General features: G+C 35.5%; 2 non-coding genes and 1 pseudogene across 2 annotated transcripts; 2 read left to right on the top strand and 1 right to left on the bottom strand.

Moving 5' to 3' along the window:
* Window positions 1-4,860: 4,860 nt before the first annotated feature.
* On the bottom strand, window positions 4,861-4,993 carry LOC126014726 (small nucleolar RNA SNORA51). The gene has a single exon (XR_007497725.1). It is a non-coding gene; the product is annotated as a small nucleolar RNA SNORA51 (small nucleolar RNA).
* Window positions 4,994-7,107: 2,114 nt separating this feature from the next.
* LOC126014533 (uncharacterized) lies at window positions 7,108-7,203 on the top strand (annotated as a pseudogene).
* Window positions 7,204-16,632: 9,429 nt separating this feature from the next.
* On the top strand, window positions 16,633-16,773 carry LOC126014608 (small nucleolar RNA SNORA70). Its single transcript, XR_007497624.1, has one exon. It is a non-coding gene; the product is annotated as a small nucleolar RNA SNORA70 (small nucleolar RNA).
* The last annotated feature ends 997 nt before the right edge of the window (window positions 16,774-17,770 follow it).

Here is a 17,770-nt window from a genome sequence, read left to right as displayed (position 1 = left end):
CTGAAGAGGATCATGAGTATTTCACACACCAGTGATGATGTTCTTTCCACACTCTTCAATCAATTGGCAATTTACATTGGTGATTTCATCTTCTTCCCATGACAGCAACAGGAGTCAAGCTGGAGGTGGGAGGAGTCCCACCAGCTGCCTATTGAAATTGGTTAGTGAAAAGTTAATAAAGAATTAATAAAAGATAGAGATACCGCATAAACAGGCATTACAAACAAAACCAAACAGCACTGAGAGAAACTTCTAAGCACTACTAAAATTAAACAAACACAGAGGTGGCCATCACACTCACACTCAACACACACATAACAGACAAAGGGATCAATACAAAGCTTATATCTGAAAATTTTACCCAGATAATATGGGACAAAAGCTTTTTAATATAGAGCCAGCATGCGTGTAGGAAAACTTTTACAGCTTCTAGAAGTAGTTGAGTTAGATGAAATGGAGCTTGATGAAAGTAAAAGCTTCAAGATTTATATTGAGAACAGAACATTTCTAAAACAATCATAATTTTGAATTTTTAAATATTAAATAAAATGGTTAATGAGAACTGTAGAAGTCTGCACTTCAAAGTATAGTATTATCTGCTTCAAATAACCAGGTTCCTTCCTAGAAAGCACTGAAAAAAATTCACTTGATATAATAAAAAAACAGCAAGAATAAGAAATAAATTGTAAAAAACATATTCAATTACTGAGCACTGTGGTAAGCATCCAAGATATTTAAATGTCTCATCCACGGGTCTCTGGATAAACATATAAAATCATATAAGCAGTTATAATCTGTGAAAAAAGATTAATTTAAAGTAATGATTATGACATCATCATGATGAGCACTGCATTAAAAATCCAATTAAAATATCTCTCCAGGGATCACTGTAAACAAAAGCATTAATCCCACAGTCAGCCACATGCAAAAAAAAAAAAAAGAAAGAAAGAAAGAAAACAAATACCTGTCTTTAACACCATATATTAAGGCCAAATCAAAATTAATTAAAGACCTTGATATCAGGCCTGAAACTATAAGGTATATAGAACAAAACATAAGCAGAGCCGAAGAGATAGTACAGTGGTAGGGCATTTGCCTTGCACACAGCTGACCCAGGACAGACGGTGGTTTGAATCCCAGCATCCCATATGGTACCCTGTGCTTGACAGGAGGGATTTCTGAGTGCAGAGACATGAGTAACCCATGAGCGCTGCCAAAAAAAAAAATGAAAGAAACATAAGCAAAACACTCCATAACATGGAGACTGAAAGCATCTTCAAGGAGGAAAACACCACCATCCAAGCAAGTAGAAGCAAAGTAAACAAATGGGACTATGTTAAACTGAGAAGTTTCCACTCATGTAAGCAAACAGTGATAAGGATACCAAGGCTACCCAAGGAATAGGACAAAATATTCACCCAATACCTATCTGATAAGAGGCTAATATCTAAGTTATATAAGGTACTGACAAAACTCAACAAGGAAAAAATCTAACTCCATCAAAAAATTGTGAACAGATATTTGTACATGAAACATTCTTCACATCACTCATAATCAGGGAGATGAAAATCAAAGTAACAATGAGGTACCATCTCATGCCACAGAAACTGGCACACATCACAAAGAACAAGACCTAGTGCTGTCCTTGATGCAAGAGAAAAAAACTCTTTCACTACTTGTAGGAATTCCAGCAAACCCAGCCTTTCTATTAAACAATATGGATATTCCTCTAAAAATTAGAAATTATGCTATCATATGATCCAACAATCTCATTCCTTAGGATGTACTCTAGGAAAACAAAAACACAGTACAAAAATAACCTCTGCACTCTAATGTTCATGAAAGCACTATTTACAATAGCCAGAATCTGGAAACAACAAATGAGTGGTTAAAGAAAAACTGGTACATTTACACAATGGAATACTATGCAGCTGTTATGAAAAAGAAGTCATAAAATCTGTCTATGCATGGATGGACATGGAGACACTTATGCTGAGTAAAATGGATCAGCAGGCAAGAGAGATAAGCACAGAATAATATCACTAGTCTGTGAGATATAAGAATTATAAAAGACAGAATGGCAATAATATCCAGAGGCAATAGAGATATTGGCTGTTAGGACGAGCCCATGGTATGAAGCTTGCCACCAAGAGTGCTGAGTGCAGTTAGAACACTAACCACACTGACAACTACCATGACAATGACAGTGAGAGAGGCAGAATGTCTCTCTGAGAGACAGGAAGGGGATTGGGTGAGGGTAGAAAATGGGGAACATTTGTGGCAGAAATTGCGCTTTTGAAGATTGGCATACACTCTGACTGAAACCCAACTATGAACAATTCTGTAACTGTGGTGCTTAAATAAAAAAATATTTTTATAAGTGCTACTTTAGGTACCTGACATTTTAATTTCAAGAATATCACTATGTAATTCAAAACGGGGAAAATAATTCTTCAAAAAATAAAGACAACCCACTCACTGAAAGAAAAAAAATAAATTCAACTATCTTGTTATGTGTATCAATAGTCAATCACTTTCATTAGTTAGTAATTTACATGGCTTGTATCTACCAGAATTAATAGTTTTTAATGGCTTTACAAAAACATCCATTTAGGTGCCTTCTGCTGCCCAACAGATGATGATTTTGAATCTCCTATCTTTTTTTTTTTTTTTTTTTTTTGGTGAGGGGTCACAGCTGGTGTTACTCCTGGCTCTGCACTCATAAATCACTCCTGGAAGGTTCGGGGTTCTATATGGGGTGCCCGGAAATGAATCCAGGTCAGTACAGGTTAGGCTGTACGCAAGGCAAATGCCCAACCGCTTTGCTATCTCTCCAGCACTCGCCTACCTTTTTTTTTATCAGTTCAAAAAAAAAAAATTAAATAAGACTTCAGGGTTTTAGAGTTTAGAGTTCAAGACTTTAAAATTCAAGGTTGTACTTTATCTGTCCTAAATTTTACTTTGATGGTGCTCCTCTTCCCAACATTATGATTTCCACACACACACACACACACACATATATATATTACAATATATTCTGAGGATTCTTATACATCATCTTTTATTCCTTGCATTCTTGTTGGATTCCAAACATACAAATGCTGTAGCCAATATTACTTCTCACCTTTTAGATTAAAAAAGGGAATCCTTTATCCATATAGGAGCAGTACATGACACATTATTCACAACCACATAATATCAAACTGATATATTTTTCACATTCTCATTTTTTTCTTTCCAAATTTTGTCCTATAGTTAGCATTATATGTGAAAACATTAGACATGATCCAATACAAACCACAATAACTCAAGGGCAAATTAATAGCAGCCTATTATAAAATAAATTTAATGTTAAACAAACTGTTAAGTTTAAACTTAATCCAATTCAATAGAGAAATTAAGGATAAAAAAAATCACAGAGATTATTTGAAATAGTTTTCTTCAGTACATGGACAAATTTTTAGGTCAATCTGTTCCATCCTAGTTCATATATTAGGTAGAATCTGTTGAGCATAAAATTTTCTTCCAAATACCATAACACAATTACCATTTCAGATCTAATACCAACAGCATCTTGCAGAATTCTGTTACCTCTTCAGTTAGACATTTCCATTATTTTCCAAGATTGCTCAGTCTTTATTTGATTTAACATTTTAAAGAGATTCTCTTATCTTAATGTCTCCAAAGCTGTAAATACCTTTTTTGAAGCATATATAGTCCTCCCAATGAGTTGTTAACAGAAATACCTAATTGTGAAACCAAACAAAACTTTAATAAACTGCTGCATAATTGCAAAGCAAAACACAAGCATTATTTTACATTAAACCAATAAGAATTAATTTTACATTAAACCAATAAGAATCAATGAGAAAAATTATTCCTCCAAAAAGATAGCAGTTCCTGGGTGCTGAAAGTGATATTAATGGTGCCTCTACATTAGTAATTGTACAAACCACAGTGTTCAAAAGGAAGAGAGAAAGAGAGATTAATAAAATGCCTGCCATAATGGCAGGCTGGTGAAGGGGGGGAAACTGAGACATTGGTGGCAGGAAATGTGCACTGCTGAAGGGTAGCATACATTCTATAATTAAAATTCAATCATGAACTATTTTGTATCCATGATGTTTGAATAAAGTAATTATATTAAAGAAAACTATAGAAGTTCCTTCATAATTAAGATAAAACATTCTGTTTTAGTTTACAATGGGTTTACAATGGGTTCTGCTCTAGGTGAGAAGTGTGTATATTGCAAAATCTTCTTTCAACAAGACACACTATTTTTATTATTACTTTCACTAGGCAGCATACTATAGTAATAGTCCATCAGAAAGTATTCACTGAATATTAGTGAGATAAACAGTTTCAAATTAAACTTACTAAGAACTAGTTATTTATTTTCTGTGGGTCTGTTTTCTCAACTTTATAAAAGTGATAACACTATTGGTTTCAAAGGATTTAGTTAAAGATTAAGTGAAATATTAATGCAAATTACTTAGTGTTGTACTTAGCTAATAGGCAAATTGAATAAGTTTTAGCTAGACTTTTGCTAGAAAATTGTTTCTAGCTTTATCACTGTAAAGTCAGGTATTGATGATTTCAAGATTAACAAAATATCATTATTAATTTAAAGAAAGAGTATTTTACTAATTTCCCCTCAATACTTTGGAGTTCCTGGACGCATGCAAGAACCCCTAATACAGGCAGAGATGAGAATAGAACACATTATTTGATGGCTAGGATCTCCCCAAATAAGGTTTCTGAAATTTACTATGTGACCACTAGGTCAGGCCCACTGTAGAAACATTCTTCATCCTACTGGCCAGATATGAGGTGTTTAAACCACTTTCACACACTATTTTTTTTTGTCCCCCAATTCACAATACATACCCGGCAAGGGGCCTGTGTTGAGGTGTATATGGGGTGCCTTTACTGTACCTCCTCTTTCTATACAGCCAGTGTAAAGAACACAGCCTGTGGTAAGAATTGGGAGGCCTTATTTTATCTTTTAATTATTTTTTTTTCTTCAGGGCAAACTAAAGTTGTTTTTGTTTTTTTTTAAGTAAGAATTCATTTAAAGGACAAAATTGATTAACCTAATAAGGTAAACTAATATAACATAATATAGTGACATAACATAACATATAATATAATTAATATAATAATAATACATGTAAGTCAAAGAAAGTTTCTGATTAAAAACACAATTTTTTTTTCCATAATGGCTTACATATCTTTCACTGTAGTATTTTGGGTACATATTCACATTAAATCAGGGGAATACCCATCACCTAATATGTCCTCTTCTCAATCAAAAATCAAATATACTGAAAATAGGCAGAGTCCTGTCTAGAGGCTTCCAACCTCAGTTTGAGAGAGGATGTGAAAAAAGTAATTAAAATACCACAACAATACACACACACACACAAAAAAAAATATCGAATTAAATAACCGATAAGCACCACAACAATAAAGACAGGCACCACACAATAATCTCGGTTCTGAAATCAAATCATACTCAAGTGCAAAAAAGAAAGAGAAAGACAAAACAAAATAAAATAAAATAATATTGGAGACATCAACCGTAATCTCCACACCAAAATAAAGACGTCAAAAAAATAGATCATTTATTCTCCTCTTGCTGCTTTCGTGGTATGTGGAAGACTTCTACTTTATCTTGGATGGTAAAATCAGACCTGTTTCTAGAGATCTTGGTGGCTGTGCAGATCAGGGAATGGAGTTTATGGAGTCTTTCTTTGTGGTTCTAGCAGTTATGCTTCTTCAATGTACTTTTTTTGTTTTTTATGTATTCTAGGTGTTTCAGAATAGTGCTACCATTCTGTGTTTTTCTTTTGTCTTCTGACTTACTTCGTTTAACATAACATGATCTAGGTCCATCCACGTTGCTGCAAAGTCTGTGATTGTATCATTTCTAACTGCCATGTAATATTCCATTGTATATATGTACCACATCTTAATGATCCATTCATCTGTTGTTGGACATCGAGGTTGGTTCCAAGATTTGGCTATTATACTGAGTGCTGCAATAAATAGTGGGGTGCATATGTATTTTGGAATGAATGTCCTTCCATCTTGGGGATATATGCCTAGGAGAGCAATTGCTGGGTCAAATGGCAGCTCAATTCTGAGTTCTTTGAGCACTCTCCAGACTTTTCTCCATAGATGTTGGACCAAGGGGCATTCCCACCAGCAATGAATGAGAGTTCCTTTCATACCACATCCTCTCCAACAAAGGTTGTTCCCATTATTTTTGATGTGAGCCAACCTCACTGGTGTGAGGTGGTATCTCATTGTTGTCTTGATTTGGATCTCCCTGATGATGAGTGAAGGTGAGCATGTTTTCATGTGTTTGTTGGCCATCCTTCTCTCTTCCTCAGAGAAATGTCTATTCATTTCGTCTCCCCATTTTTTTATGGCTTCGTTTGCTTTTGAAGGACTCAGGTTTCTGAGCGCTTTGTATGTTCTAGATATCAGCCCTTTATCTGATATATCAAGTGAAAAGATTTTTTTCCATTCTGTTAGCTGTCTTCTTGCATTAAGTAGGGTTTCTTTTGCCATGCAGAAGCTTTTTAGTTTGATATAGTCCCATTTGTTTATAGTTGATGCTAACGTTTTTGCCATTGGTGCTCACACACACTATTTTTTAATTAACCTTGGATCAGGGAAGCAATATCTATTCTCCAAATACAGTCATATTTTATGCATGCAGTGACAAGCTAATTAAGTTGATTATTATAACACCTATCTATATAATGAAACTATGGTTGGATGGTTCCAGCTGCTTCTCCTTAAAGTGCATCCCAGTGATGATTAAAAATAATTAATATTTTACCAAAGACAGGAACAAGAAATTAATTAAAGACAGAGTGCAACCTTAATGAAGCAAATTCAGTTAGGTTCACCACAAATCCTGCCTGATAATATAGAAAAAAAAGTATTGATTAGGTCTTTCTGTGCACATTTAGGAAACATTAACATCTCCCAACTTTCACATCCAGCAAAAATTCTAAATCAACTTTTTGCATGTTTTGGGACTCTTATTCATTTATACAGTCAATTGGCAACATGAATTACAAATTTCCACCTATAGTGCTCGCTTTGGCAGCCCATATACTAAAATTGGAACCATACAGAGAAGATTAGCATGGCTCCTGTGTAAGGATGACAAATTTGGACCTATATTATGAGTAGTATGGGAAGCTATCTCTCCAAACATTCCACTAGTTTATCAGCATCATCAAGACCCAAAAGTTTTCAATTCTACAAGAAAGCATTGATCATTCCAACATTTCATCTAACATAGTATTATATACTCAAGAAGAAATATTAAATTTAGTGTCCTAGTTAAATTTTGGGGACTTTATTTATTTTGAATCAGCTGACTTAACTTGGGTTCAAGGTACTAACCATAAGAGGATAAAATCTTTTCTTTGACTGGCTAAAATTCTTGAGTCCATGTCTATAGTCAACAAGATGATTTCTTTTCTGTCATAGGTCTCAACTAGAATAGAGGTTGGAAAATGTCTAAGTCTAAAGAGAATTCCAGGTCCCCAACACATTCCACAAAACATTTTTGTGCTTAAAAAGTTAAGCTAGATTCAACTGCAAAGAGAGAAAACAAAATGAATCAGCAAAATTCTGTTTTAGCCAAAATTGGAAATAATAAGAAGAGCCTCACAATATTGGAAAACCAGAGTTTCAATTCTCATTAACCACTGAGAATTTTGCTTACCTGTACAGGAAATTTGACTCTTTTGACTTTGTATTAAAATGAGTGGTTTGACCTAAACTACAGGTCCTTAATTTGATCACAAGACATGCTATTTTCTGTGACTTTTGTAGGACATAAATGAAACAGAGAGGGGCCAGGTAAAGTGCTTCCCTTGCATGATGCAACCTGGCTTCTACTCCAATCACCCCATATGGTCCCCCAAGCCCACTGGAAATGATCACTAAGAATATAGTAGAAGTAAGGTCTGAGCACAGCTGAGTGAGAGTGACCAAAAAACAAACAAACAAAAAACTTAAAATGTAAAACAATGTAAAAAATATAAAAAATAAAAAATATATGGGTGATTTTGTCATTATGGTAGAATATGACCATACTTTTAAAGAGGTGTATGAAAAACATTCCTGAAATATACAACTATGTAAACCAACATTGCGTCAAAAATGCAAAGAAAATTAAATAGGACATGTATTATTACTTTTCTGTTTGTTTTATTTTTGGTCACACCCGACAGTTATCAGGAGTTACTCCTGGCTCTGCACTCAGAAATCTTTCATGGCAGGCTCAGGGGAACATATGGAATGTCAGGGATTGAATCCGGGTCTGTCCAGGGTCGTCTGCATGCAAGGCAAATGCCTTACCACTGTGCTATCGCTCTGGCCCCCTGTATTATTACTTTTAAAATGATTGGTCTGGGGCTAGAGAGATAGTACAGCAATTGAGTTTCTTGCCATTAGATTAGATCCCCAGCACCCCATATGGTCCCCTGAACCCACCAAGAATTATCCCCTAGTCATCCACAAATCCAAGCTCTATCTTCTAGATAGAGTTCCAAGATCAGTAACCCATCAGATTTCTCTACTAGGTTTATGGTTAGGTAATTGAGCAGAGCAAAGGAGCAAAAGAGTTTGGTTTATTTTCCTAGTTTTATTTTCCTCCCTTTGAAGAGGGAAGACTATTTAGAACCATATCCACATAAAAAGTAACTTAATGTTATGAATCCAGATGGACTTTTCTACAGTAACAAATCCTATGGAGCTCATCATTAACACCTCATTTACAACAGACTTTCATGGTCTTCCTCTCAGGAAGTAATTACATACACATGTTCCCTGCCTAGAAATTTTATCCTGGTTTTGGTTGTTTGGGACACAAGTAAAATCTAATGAGAAGAGATTTCTTTCTCATTTACTTGTAATGGCAGATTTGAATGCTAGTGTTATGTGAAAGGTGAAGACATTTTAGAAAAGGCTTTGGTGTCTGAAGATGGATAGATGGGAAGGAAGCAGAGAAGGTTGTATAGTAGGAAAAGACATATCTAAATGGGATTTTATAAATTCAGGCTGAGAAGCATCATTGTGTTAAAAGTTGGAGTGCAGAACAGCACCAAATTTGCAACTTGTCTTCAAGGGTCTCAGGGTAAAAGCAACAACAACAAAAATAATAAACAGGGTTTCTCTTTAAAAAGTTTTTCTTCCAAAAATGTTATATGGTTGTATATAATCTCAGCAGAGCAAGATTGTATATACCATGTTCTGTTAAAAAAAAAAGAGAGAGGTACATATAGAAAAGAATACCATGTTAAAAATAGACTTTCTAGTCATCTTGCTACTTTCTCCATTGTGACTCACTAGTGATCACAACTCAGTATACTGAACTTATCAATCATCAATATTTATTATATAATATTTAAGCAATTATTGCTTATACTATTGTATATATAACTCTACAAACAGTTCAGGCTCACAGAGTTCATAAACTAGTTTTCTCATGTAATACACTGAATTTTGAGCATTTTGTCTAAACTTTACATCTTTGAGTAGTCATCTTTCTGATACTCAGTGACATCATCTGTTAAAGTCAGGAAATACCAATAATGATTCCCAATTTTTTCTGGGGATTTAATGATATAGATTCAATGAAGGGTTAGCAACTACCTAGCATACAGAAAGAGACTGCTATTGTTAGCTGTAACGAAGAGTTTTCCAAAGTAACATTTAGTCCAGTGCCTCAGAGATGAATAAGGCAAAAATTTTTTCCTTGGAGAATTTACAGTTTGTATTTGAATAAAAATGCAGCTAAATTTTGTAGGCAATAGTAGTTCTGGGACTTGCTCATTGATGAGAGTAACCTAGAGGCTGTGTAAAAACCAAGGACTTCCTGTGATTGGATTTGAAATTATATTTGACCTGTTTCCAAAGATGATCTTTTAGAAGATTTGGAATGAGGACTGAGAACATATTTTTAACAAGTTCCCAGATGATTTGGTAGCTACTTAAGTTAACAATACTTTGAGAACAACCATAACAGAACAGACTGTTCCTTTAGGGCCTCATGACCTGGGCACATTATATAATATGCCTAATCTGTTTTATTTTTGTAAATATAAAGGAGGGATAAATAGATAATGTATTTGTTATATTGTAATTTGTAACATACATTACATGTGTTTGATAATATAAATGACCCAAATATATTTCATATATGTATTTGTTTCTTAATCTACATTTCCTCATTCACAGTGCCGCAAATCCTTGGAATTTACAGAGAGATTTTGTAAAACACATGCAGTCCTGAGGGTAAGGATTCTTCTTACCAATAAATAATAGAATTCCTTATTTGTTTCTTTCTGTATAGAAATGATGACAATAATTTAATCACTCATGTCTTTGAGATGATACCTCTATAAAAGCTCTTAAATACAGGGAAGATTTATCCTTTGTATTACACTGGTAATATAGTAATTAAAATTACATCCTCAGTTTTTTTGAAAGGTAAATTTTTTTTTTGGTTTTTGGGTCACACCCGGCGGTGCTCAGGGGTTACTCCTGGCTGTCTGCTCAGAAATAGCTCCTGGCAGGCACAGGGACCATATGGGACACCGGGATTTGAACCAACCACCTTTGTTCCTGGATCGGCTGCTTGCAAGGCAAACACCTCTGTGCTATCTTTCCAGGCCCTGAAAGGTAAATTTTTACAACTGACTGTACCTGGCTCTGTAGTCAAGAGTCACTAACCATATGTTGAGCCAGGGATCAAACCAAAGTTGGCCACATGAAAGGCAAGTGCCTTACCTCCTGATATAATCACTTTGATCCCAAAAATGTTATAATTTATGTGTTGTTCTAAAAAAAAATAATAATATTGTAGAAGAAAATACTGGGGACCCCTCTCTGATACAGTCAGTCAGAAATACAGGTAACAACTTGAACTTGATAGGCATTTGAAATGGCAAACAGTCTTGGAAGACTGGGTACTTTAACTATGGAATCTATCACCATATATAGAGTCTTTGAGTTGAGTTGACTTCCAATAATTGCTAGTTATTGTGAAGCTTCTATAAGGCCCCTATGAAGATTAATCTTAGGACACCTATTTAACATATAACTGAACAGTCTATACACAATAATGGGAATTTACTAGATAGCTGGATAAAATATAAATGTGGCAGCAGATAGAAGACACTAATCTTAGTTAGTAGAAAAGCCTCAGGGAATAAGTTAAATTTGAGTAGAATGCAAAACAGCTGGGAATTACAGTGATAGTAACATAAAGGCTTTGAACCATCAAGTAAAAAACCCCTATGATATTGAAGAGAGCAGAGTAATCAGAAACATATTTTACTATACTTTTTGATTGACTGCAACCCTTTTGGACCTTAGAAGATGAGTGATGGCAGATAGCCTAGAGGCAAACAGTTTTTCTACCCACAACCTATATATAAGTAATTCCACATAATGTGGCTTCACATGCATAAGTTTGGGATTTATATTCTATGCAGCAAGGCACCGAAACAGTTGTATCATACCAAAGAATTTTAAGTTAAAAATCAAGTTGGTTTTATTACCCAAGCTAGGTTGCTGTTGGCACTGCAATTCATTCATTTCATTCACTCATTGTTACAGTTCAGCACTTCACTCACTTTCAGTTTGCAAATGTTGATGTAAAATGTGGCAGACATTTCCTGAACACACCAAGAATTTGACAACCAACTCCCAAGATAGTCATTTCAGATTGCTCAGTGTACTTGCCCAAAATCCAATCCAGGGCCCTATATGCACACTATTTTCCAATGGTTAAAATCCCCTTCTTCATGGCCATTTTCCTAGATCATGAAACCACAGAATATGGAGCAATTTGACATCTGGCAGCTTCTGCACAAAGCAAAGGTATAAGCCAGGAAGAGCAGTATGAAAGAGAAATGAGCTCTTAGACCAGGAGGAAAAGAAATATGGTCTATGGCTACACACATTCCGTACTTTTAGAGATAGTCACAGTAGTATGACAAAGGACAATTTGCAAAACCTAATTTTGTGTTGTTGAAATGGTGGTGGTGGTGGGGTGGTGGTCTGTGTCTCATACTCAAGGCTAAACTTCAGAGTATGGCAAGAGCAGCCTCAACAATCATGGAATAAACCATCTTGGCCCCCCCCCCCATTTTAAAAACACATTAGGTGATTATTGCTTTTTAAAAAATCATCAGCCTGATTTGTACTCCTTTAGGAGTAAATAACGTATTATTATATAATATGTCTCTTACAATATATGTTCATGAGCAAGAAACACTAGAATTTCTTTTATTTCAAAAACTTTGTGGTGCCTCCGCTTCCTGGAGACTGCAAACCAGATGTCTATAGGCAGCTACTGGCAAGTTCCTCTCTCTTCCCAGCTTGTTTTTCCACAGTCACCTGTCTCCAATTTTGTTTGAGTCTCTACTCCTCTCCTTACACATAAACCACAAAGCCCACTACTTATGATAGACAAGGCAAAACAAAAGCATGAATCTTAACATGTGCCACTTCTAGAACTTTCCAATTCACTTGGGGCACCTCTTTTGATTTGGTGAATCTGAATTGAGGTTTGAGCTTCTGCTTTTCAGAGAAACTCCCTGATAAAGCCAATGCTGTAGATCTGAGGACCATAATCTGTATAACACAGTTGTGTACAAAATGCATAGACATGTGATCAAAAGGACATCATTATTCTGTGCCTGGGAACTCAAGATAAATGAGTTAAAATATGAATTTTATTGTAGTAATGGGTTAATATAACTTAAATTATTTGTGTATTAGCTAATCATTATTATGTTAAACTTACAGTTTGGGCCCGGAGAGATAGCACAGCAGCATTTGCCTTGCAAGCAGCCGATCCAGGACCAAAGGTGGTTGGTTCGAATCCCGGTGTCCCATATGGTCCCCCGTGCCTGCCAGGAGCTATTTCTGAGCAGACAGCCAGGATTAACCCGTGAGCAACGCCAGGGTGGCCCAAAAAAACCCAAAAACCAAAAACAAAACAAAACAAAAAACTACAATTTATGTATCTCACTTTATGTTGCCTTTCTCAATTTCACTTATATCAGGTGTTAGTGGAGCGGCTGTTTAGTGAAACCTCTGGCTCTAAATGAGGGTCTGGTGAGATGCAGGAAATAATTCATATAGTGAAGAGGTACAAGAACAGGTTCAGAAAATCCAGTGCTCAAGCATGGAATTCAATCACCCAAGTTTTCTGCTCCTGTGATGGAACTCATCTCAGTGGAAGAAGACCAAAGAAAGATCCCCTGTGTTCCTCAGACCCTGCTTTTATTGACAAGAATCAGGTCCCACTCTAGTGTGGGAGAAGAATACTAAGTAGGGAATAATCCAATATACCATCACCAGATCACACCCTAGGATGGAGTACAAATATTAGTTAGAGTAGGATCAGTAACCCAACAATCAAGAGTGTAAATATGCACTGATATTGGTATCAGACGATATACAATGACTGCCACATCGTTCTTATTACTAGTGAGACTGAACATAAGTTTTGAAAAATAACTTCAATGTAGTTTCAAGTGACAGAGTTGATTACTCCCTTTGAGTTGGTAAAATAATAGTAAATATCAAATGCAAAGCTATCCTTTAAAGAGGTCTGAAAACATGTTTACAGTCTCTATGTTTTCCTGAATTACATTTTAATACAGAACCCTTATTTTCTTATCTTTTTAGAGTGCAATAAAACCTATTAGAAACAGAGCTGTATAGTTGTAATAACCTTCACATAAAACATAAAATAATCTAATATCCCAGATCATTTTCTTAACATTATAATAGTTAGATTTATACAATTCTATTTAATCCAGTTTGAACTTCTTTTTAGGAAACATATCTAGAAATTAATTCTTTTAAAACATGGTTCATTTGGCCTCATATGAAGTCCTTTCTAATGTTTGTTCTGAAGAAAATAAAAAACACTCCACTCTTCCTCTCGGCTTACAGGATGATGTAAAATTCTTGAAAACCTTCAGAAGAACCAGAAAAGAGAAATTCAATTCTTGGAATTAACCACTCGAAAAAGAAGCCTGATTTCATGAGACTTAAATATGGCAAAAATTAGGTCTCTATGGAAGCAATAGTCCCAAAATAAGTATTTGCGAAGAGCCCAAGATTCTGCATTCAATTTGTATCACATTTAAACAAGAGATGCTACATTACCAGGTCTAGATATTATACAATTACAGAGATGTAATTTACATTATGTTATTAAATTGTTAGTGTTGATCTGAGGGTCATTATCTTTGCAGATGCCCTTGCTGCTGTTGCTGCTGAGATAGTTGAAATTTGCAGATCACAATGTCATATTACATCTTGTGAATATAGGTCCCTTTTTGAATTAACAGGAAGTACCCTCAGTACCTTGGATTTTTTTCTTAATTGGGCTCCACTCCTGGGAGAAATTGGACTCTTACAAAGCCCTGCAAGTAAACAGAGCTCTTGTTCCCAGTAGTCATTAACCCTTTTCTTGATAGGCAGAGATCACATAAATTTAAACCAGATGGATGAGAGTTTTTGCAAGAGGGAAGGAAACACATTTTTATAGACACCACATGGAGAATGAATAGGGATGTGTTTTGAGCATTTGTTGTGCTTTAGAAAATCTGTGTTGAGTATTATGTGAAGTTAGAAATGGCTGGAATTCAGGTCTAGTGGGGGAGGGGTTGTCACCAATCTTGAATAAAGATGATTTTATTGAGAAGTATAATAGCTGTAGGGAGCAGAATGTTGTAGGTAAGAGCAGGTCAAGTCACAAAGCAAAACTGTAGAATCAGTTTCTTGCTCAGCAACAATTTATTGTGTGCATTCAATGTAAAAAGTCAACAAATTTCAAACACTATTTAACCCTAGAACTCTAGGACAAAATCAGAAAATGTCACATTCTTACTCTAAAGTTATTAAGAATTAGCTTAAAATTGAAGCAATTATCCATTTGCAGAGGTAAACCAACTATTAGCTATGTGCCACAGGAGAGATTTCAGTCTTGAATGGAAACTTTTGCAATATTCAAAACTATTAAGAAGAAATATTAAGGAATACAAAATGTCTGCTATTATGAGTTCTCAGAACTTCTGAAATAACTGGTTTGGAGATAAGAAGCTTTGCCATAGCTTTGCTCTTGGAAGGAGGTAGAGTGAGAAATATATTTTAAAAAAGGAAGGGAATCAGGGCCAGAGAGATAGCATGGAGGTAGGGTGTTTACCTTGCATGCAAAAGGAAGGTGGTTCGAATCCCAGTGTCCCATATGGTCCCCTGAGCCTGACAGGTGTGATTTCTGAATGTAGAGCCAGGAGTAACCCCTGAGAGCTGCCGGGAGTGACCCACAACCCCCCCCCCAAAAAATATATATATATATGAAGGGAATAAATCTAGTTACTTTACAGTGAAGAAAATAATGCTTAGGCTTCATTTTGTCCCTAGATTAATTTTGTGATCAGTAGAAAACAATCCCAACTCTCTGATGCCAGTTGTCCCATTTGAAATTATCCTAATTATTTAGCATCTCAATATGTAAACCTGAGTTTGAGAAACAAAAGCACACACATTTAGTCTGATTGATTCTGGATAGAATCATAACATTAAAACTTGAAGACTATACCAGAAACCAGACCATTTTATTCATTAATTTATTACTATATTCCATTAATTAATAATAGTATATGTACTGGATATTGTGCAAAGTATAAGGAGTATTAAGGTAAATCTTCAAAAGTTTTTTATCTGAAGAATCTTTAAATACAACTCTGGATTATAATCAAGTAGAAAAATGATCAATTTAGTCACAAATAGTTTTTTTTTAGTTCTGGGATTAAAAGAAATATCATTAAAACATGAAAAATAAAAAACCATAAACAAAATAAAATATAACTTAAATAAAATAAATGAAAAATATTATAGCATATTATTACTCATTGTTTTTACACTATGACCAAACTACAACTTTCTAACACCAACCAATCACCAATTCAATTTAATTGTGACACAACATACCCAGAATTAGAGAAAATTCAACTAATTAGCAGCACCATCCCACAGATTGTTCAAGTGGGTTCTCTGACACATACATTTTGCCTAGTTGAGCACTAAATTTAGAACTTTTGTTTATATATCTTAGTTTTAGTAGCTTGCAAGAATGAATTATATAAATTAGAAAAAATTATATTTACTATAATTGTTTTAATCAAGGCTGTAAATAAAGATTATATGAAAAGTATCTTACTAGGAAAGATCCCAGTTATAGAATATACACCTTTATGTATTCATCAACTCAGACTCTCCCCCAATCCTTGTGGTTCTGAGGGAGTTTCATAAATATAGTCCCATTTTATGAGCATAAGTAATCAATTCATTGCCCATTGGTGATTATTCCCTCCCCTTCCTGATTGTCAGCTGATAGGATTGAAAGTTCTAAATTCAATATCTAGTTGGTTGCTGGGTTAACCAACCCCCACTCTGAAGTTGTCTAAGTAACTAAGATACTAAGAGTCACCTCTCTAGCACAAACTCATGTGGTTGGAAATTTCTCAGTATGAATAGACAAAGACAAATCTACCACAAGAAAATGTTAGGGGCATGCAGCCAATTAAGTTAACCATGCTCTCTACCTTGTGAGACCCGGTGTGCAATGGCCGCAGACAGCAAGCAGCCTCCTCAGTAGTGTATGCAGCCTGCGGCTTGTATGGACTATACTAATAAGGGAACTTGGAGACAATCTTTATTGGATGTCCCTATGAATTCTCATTGGCCCCAATTTCAGGCTCTAGACAGGTATGTGGGGGGCCTTTGGAAAGCCCCAGGGCACTCTAGCCAGAGTCCACATAGGACAAGTCATCGTGTTTATCCGCACTGAACTGCAGAACAAGGAACATGCGATTGAGTTTCTTCATCAGGCCAAGTTCAAGTTTCCTGGTCGCCAGAAGATTCAATTCTCCAAGAAGTAGGGCTTTACCAAGTTTAATGCAGATGAATTTGAGGACATGGTGACTGAGAAGTGCCTCATCCCAGATGGCTGTGGAGTCAAGTACATCCCAAATAGTGGGCCTCTGGACAAATGGTGTGCACTGCACTCCTGAGTACCTTGGCGTGGGCTCCTGATCTCTGCTCACCATCCCATCCTACCCACCACAATAAATCTTGCTCCTTGAAAAAGAAAAGAAAAAAGATAATATTAGGGGCTAGCTCTCTGCTCAAAACTCAAGGCAAAGAGCAAATACATTTGCTTTATACTATAGTTGTACATAGTAGGTTGTAGAAGTTTCCTTCTCAGTTATTATACTATTGAATTACTCTACTGCATCTTTTTTCTAACTCTACTGTATCTTTTTTCTAAATTATATTTAGAGTGATAGTAATGCATTTCTTTATGTAAAGTTGAATAGAATCATTCATTGTCCTATTTTGACTGAGATATTTACAATATTGTTACTGATAATTGTTTGAAAACCACACCTACCGCCAGTGTCCATTTTCTTCCACCAATGTACTTTGGTTCCCTCCCATCTCCTTCCTCTCTCTCTCTCTCTCTCTCTCTCTCTCTCTCTCTCTCTCTCTCTCTCTCTCTCTCTCTCTCTCTCTCTCTCTCTCTCTCTCTCTCTCTCTCCCCTCTCTCTCCCTCTCTGACACACACACTCCATAAGTCAGTTCTATAGACCATCTTTCCAGTTCAGTTACCTTTCTCTAGTTGTGGTTACATATTTTGTTAAGTTACTTA

This window comes from Suncus etruscus, chromosome 7, assembly GCF_024139225.1.
Source record: "Suncus etruscus isolate mSunEtr1 chromosome 7, mSunEtr1.pri.cur, whole genome shotgun sequence".
Lineage (NCBI taxonomy): Eukaryota > Metazoa > Chordata > Mammalia > Eulipotyphla > Soricidae > Suncus > Suncus etruscus.
This window is presented reverse-complemented; position numbering and strand designations above follow the sequence as displayed.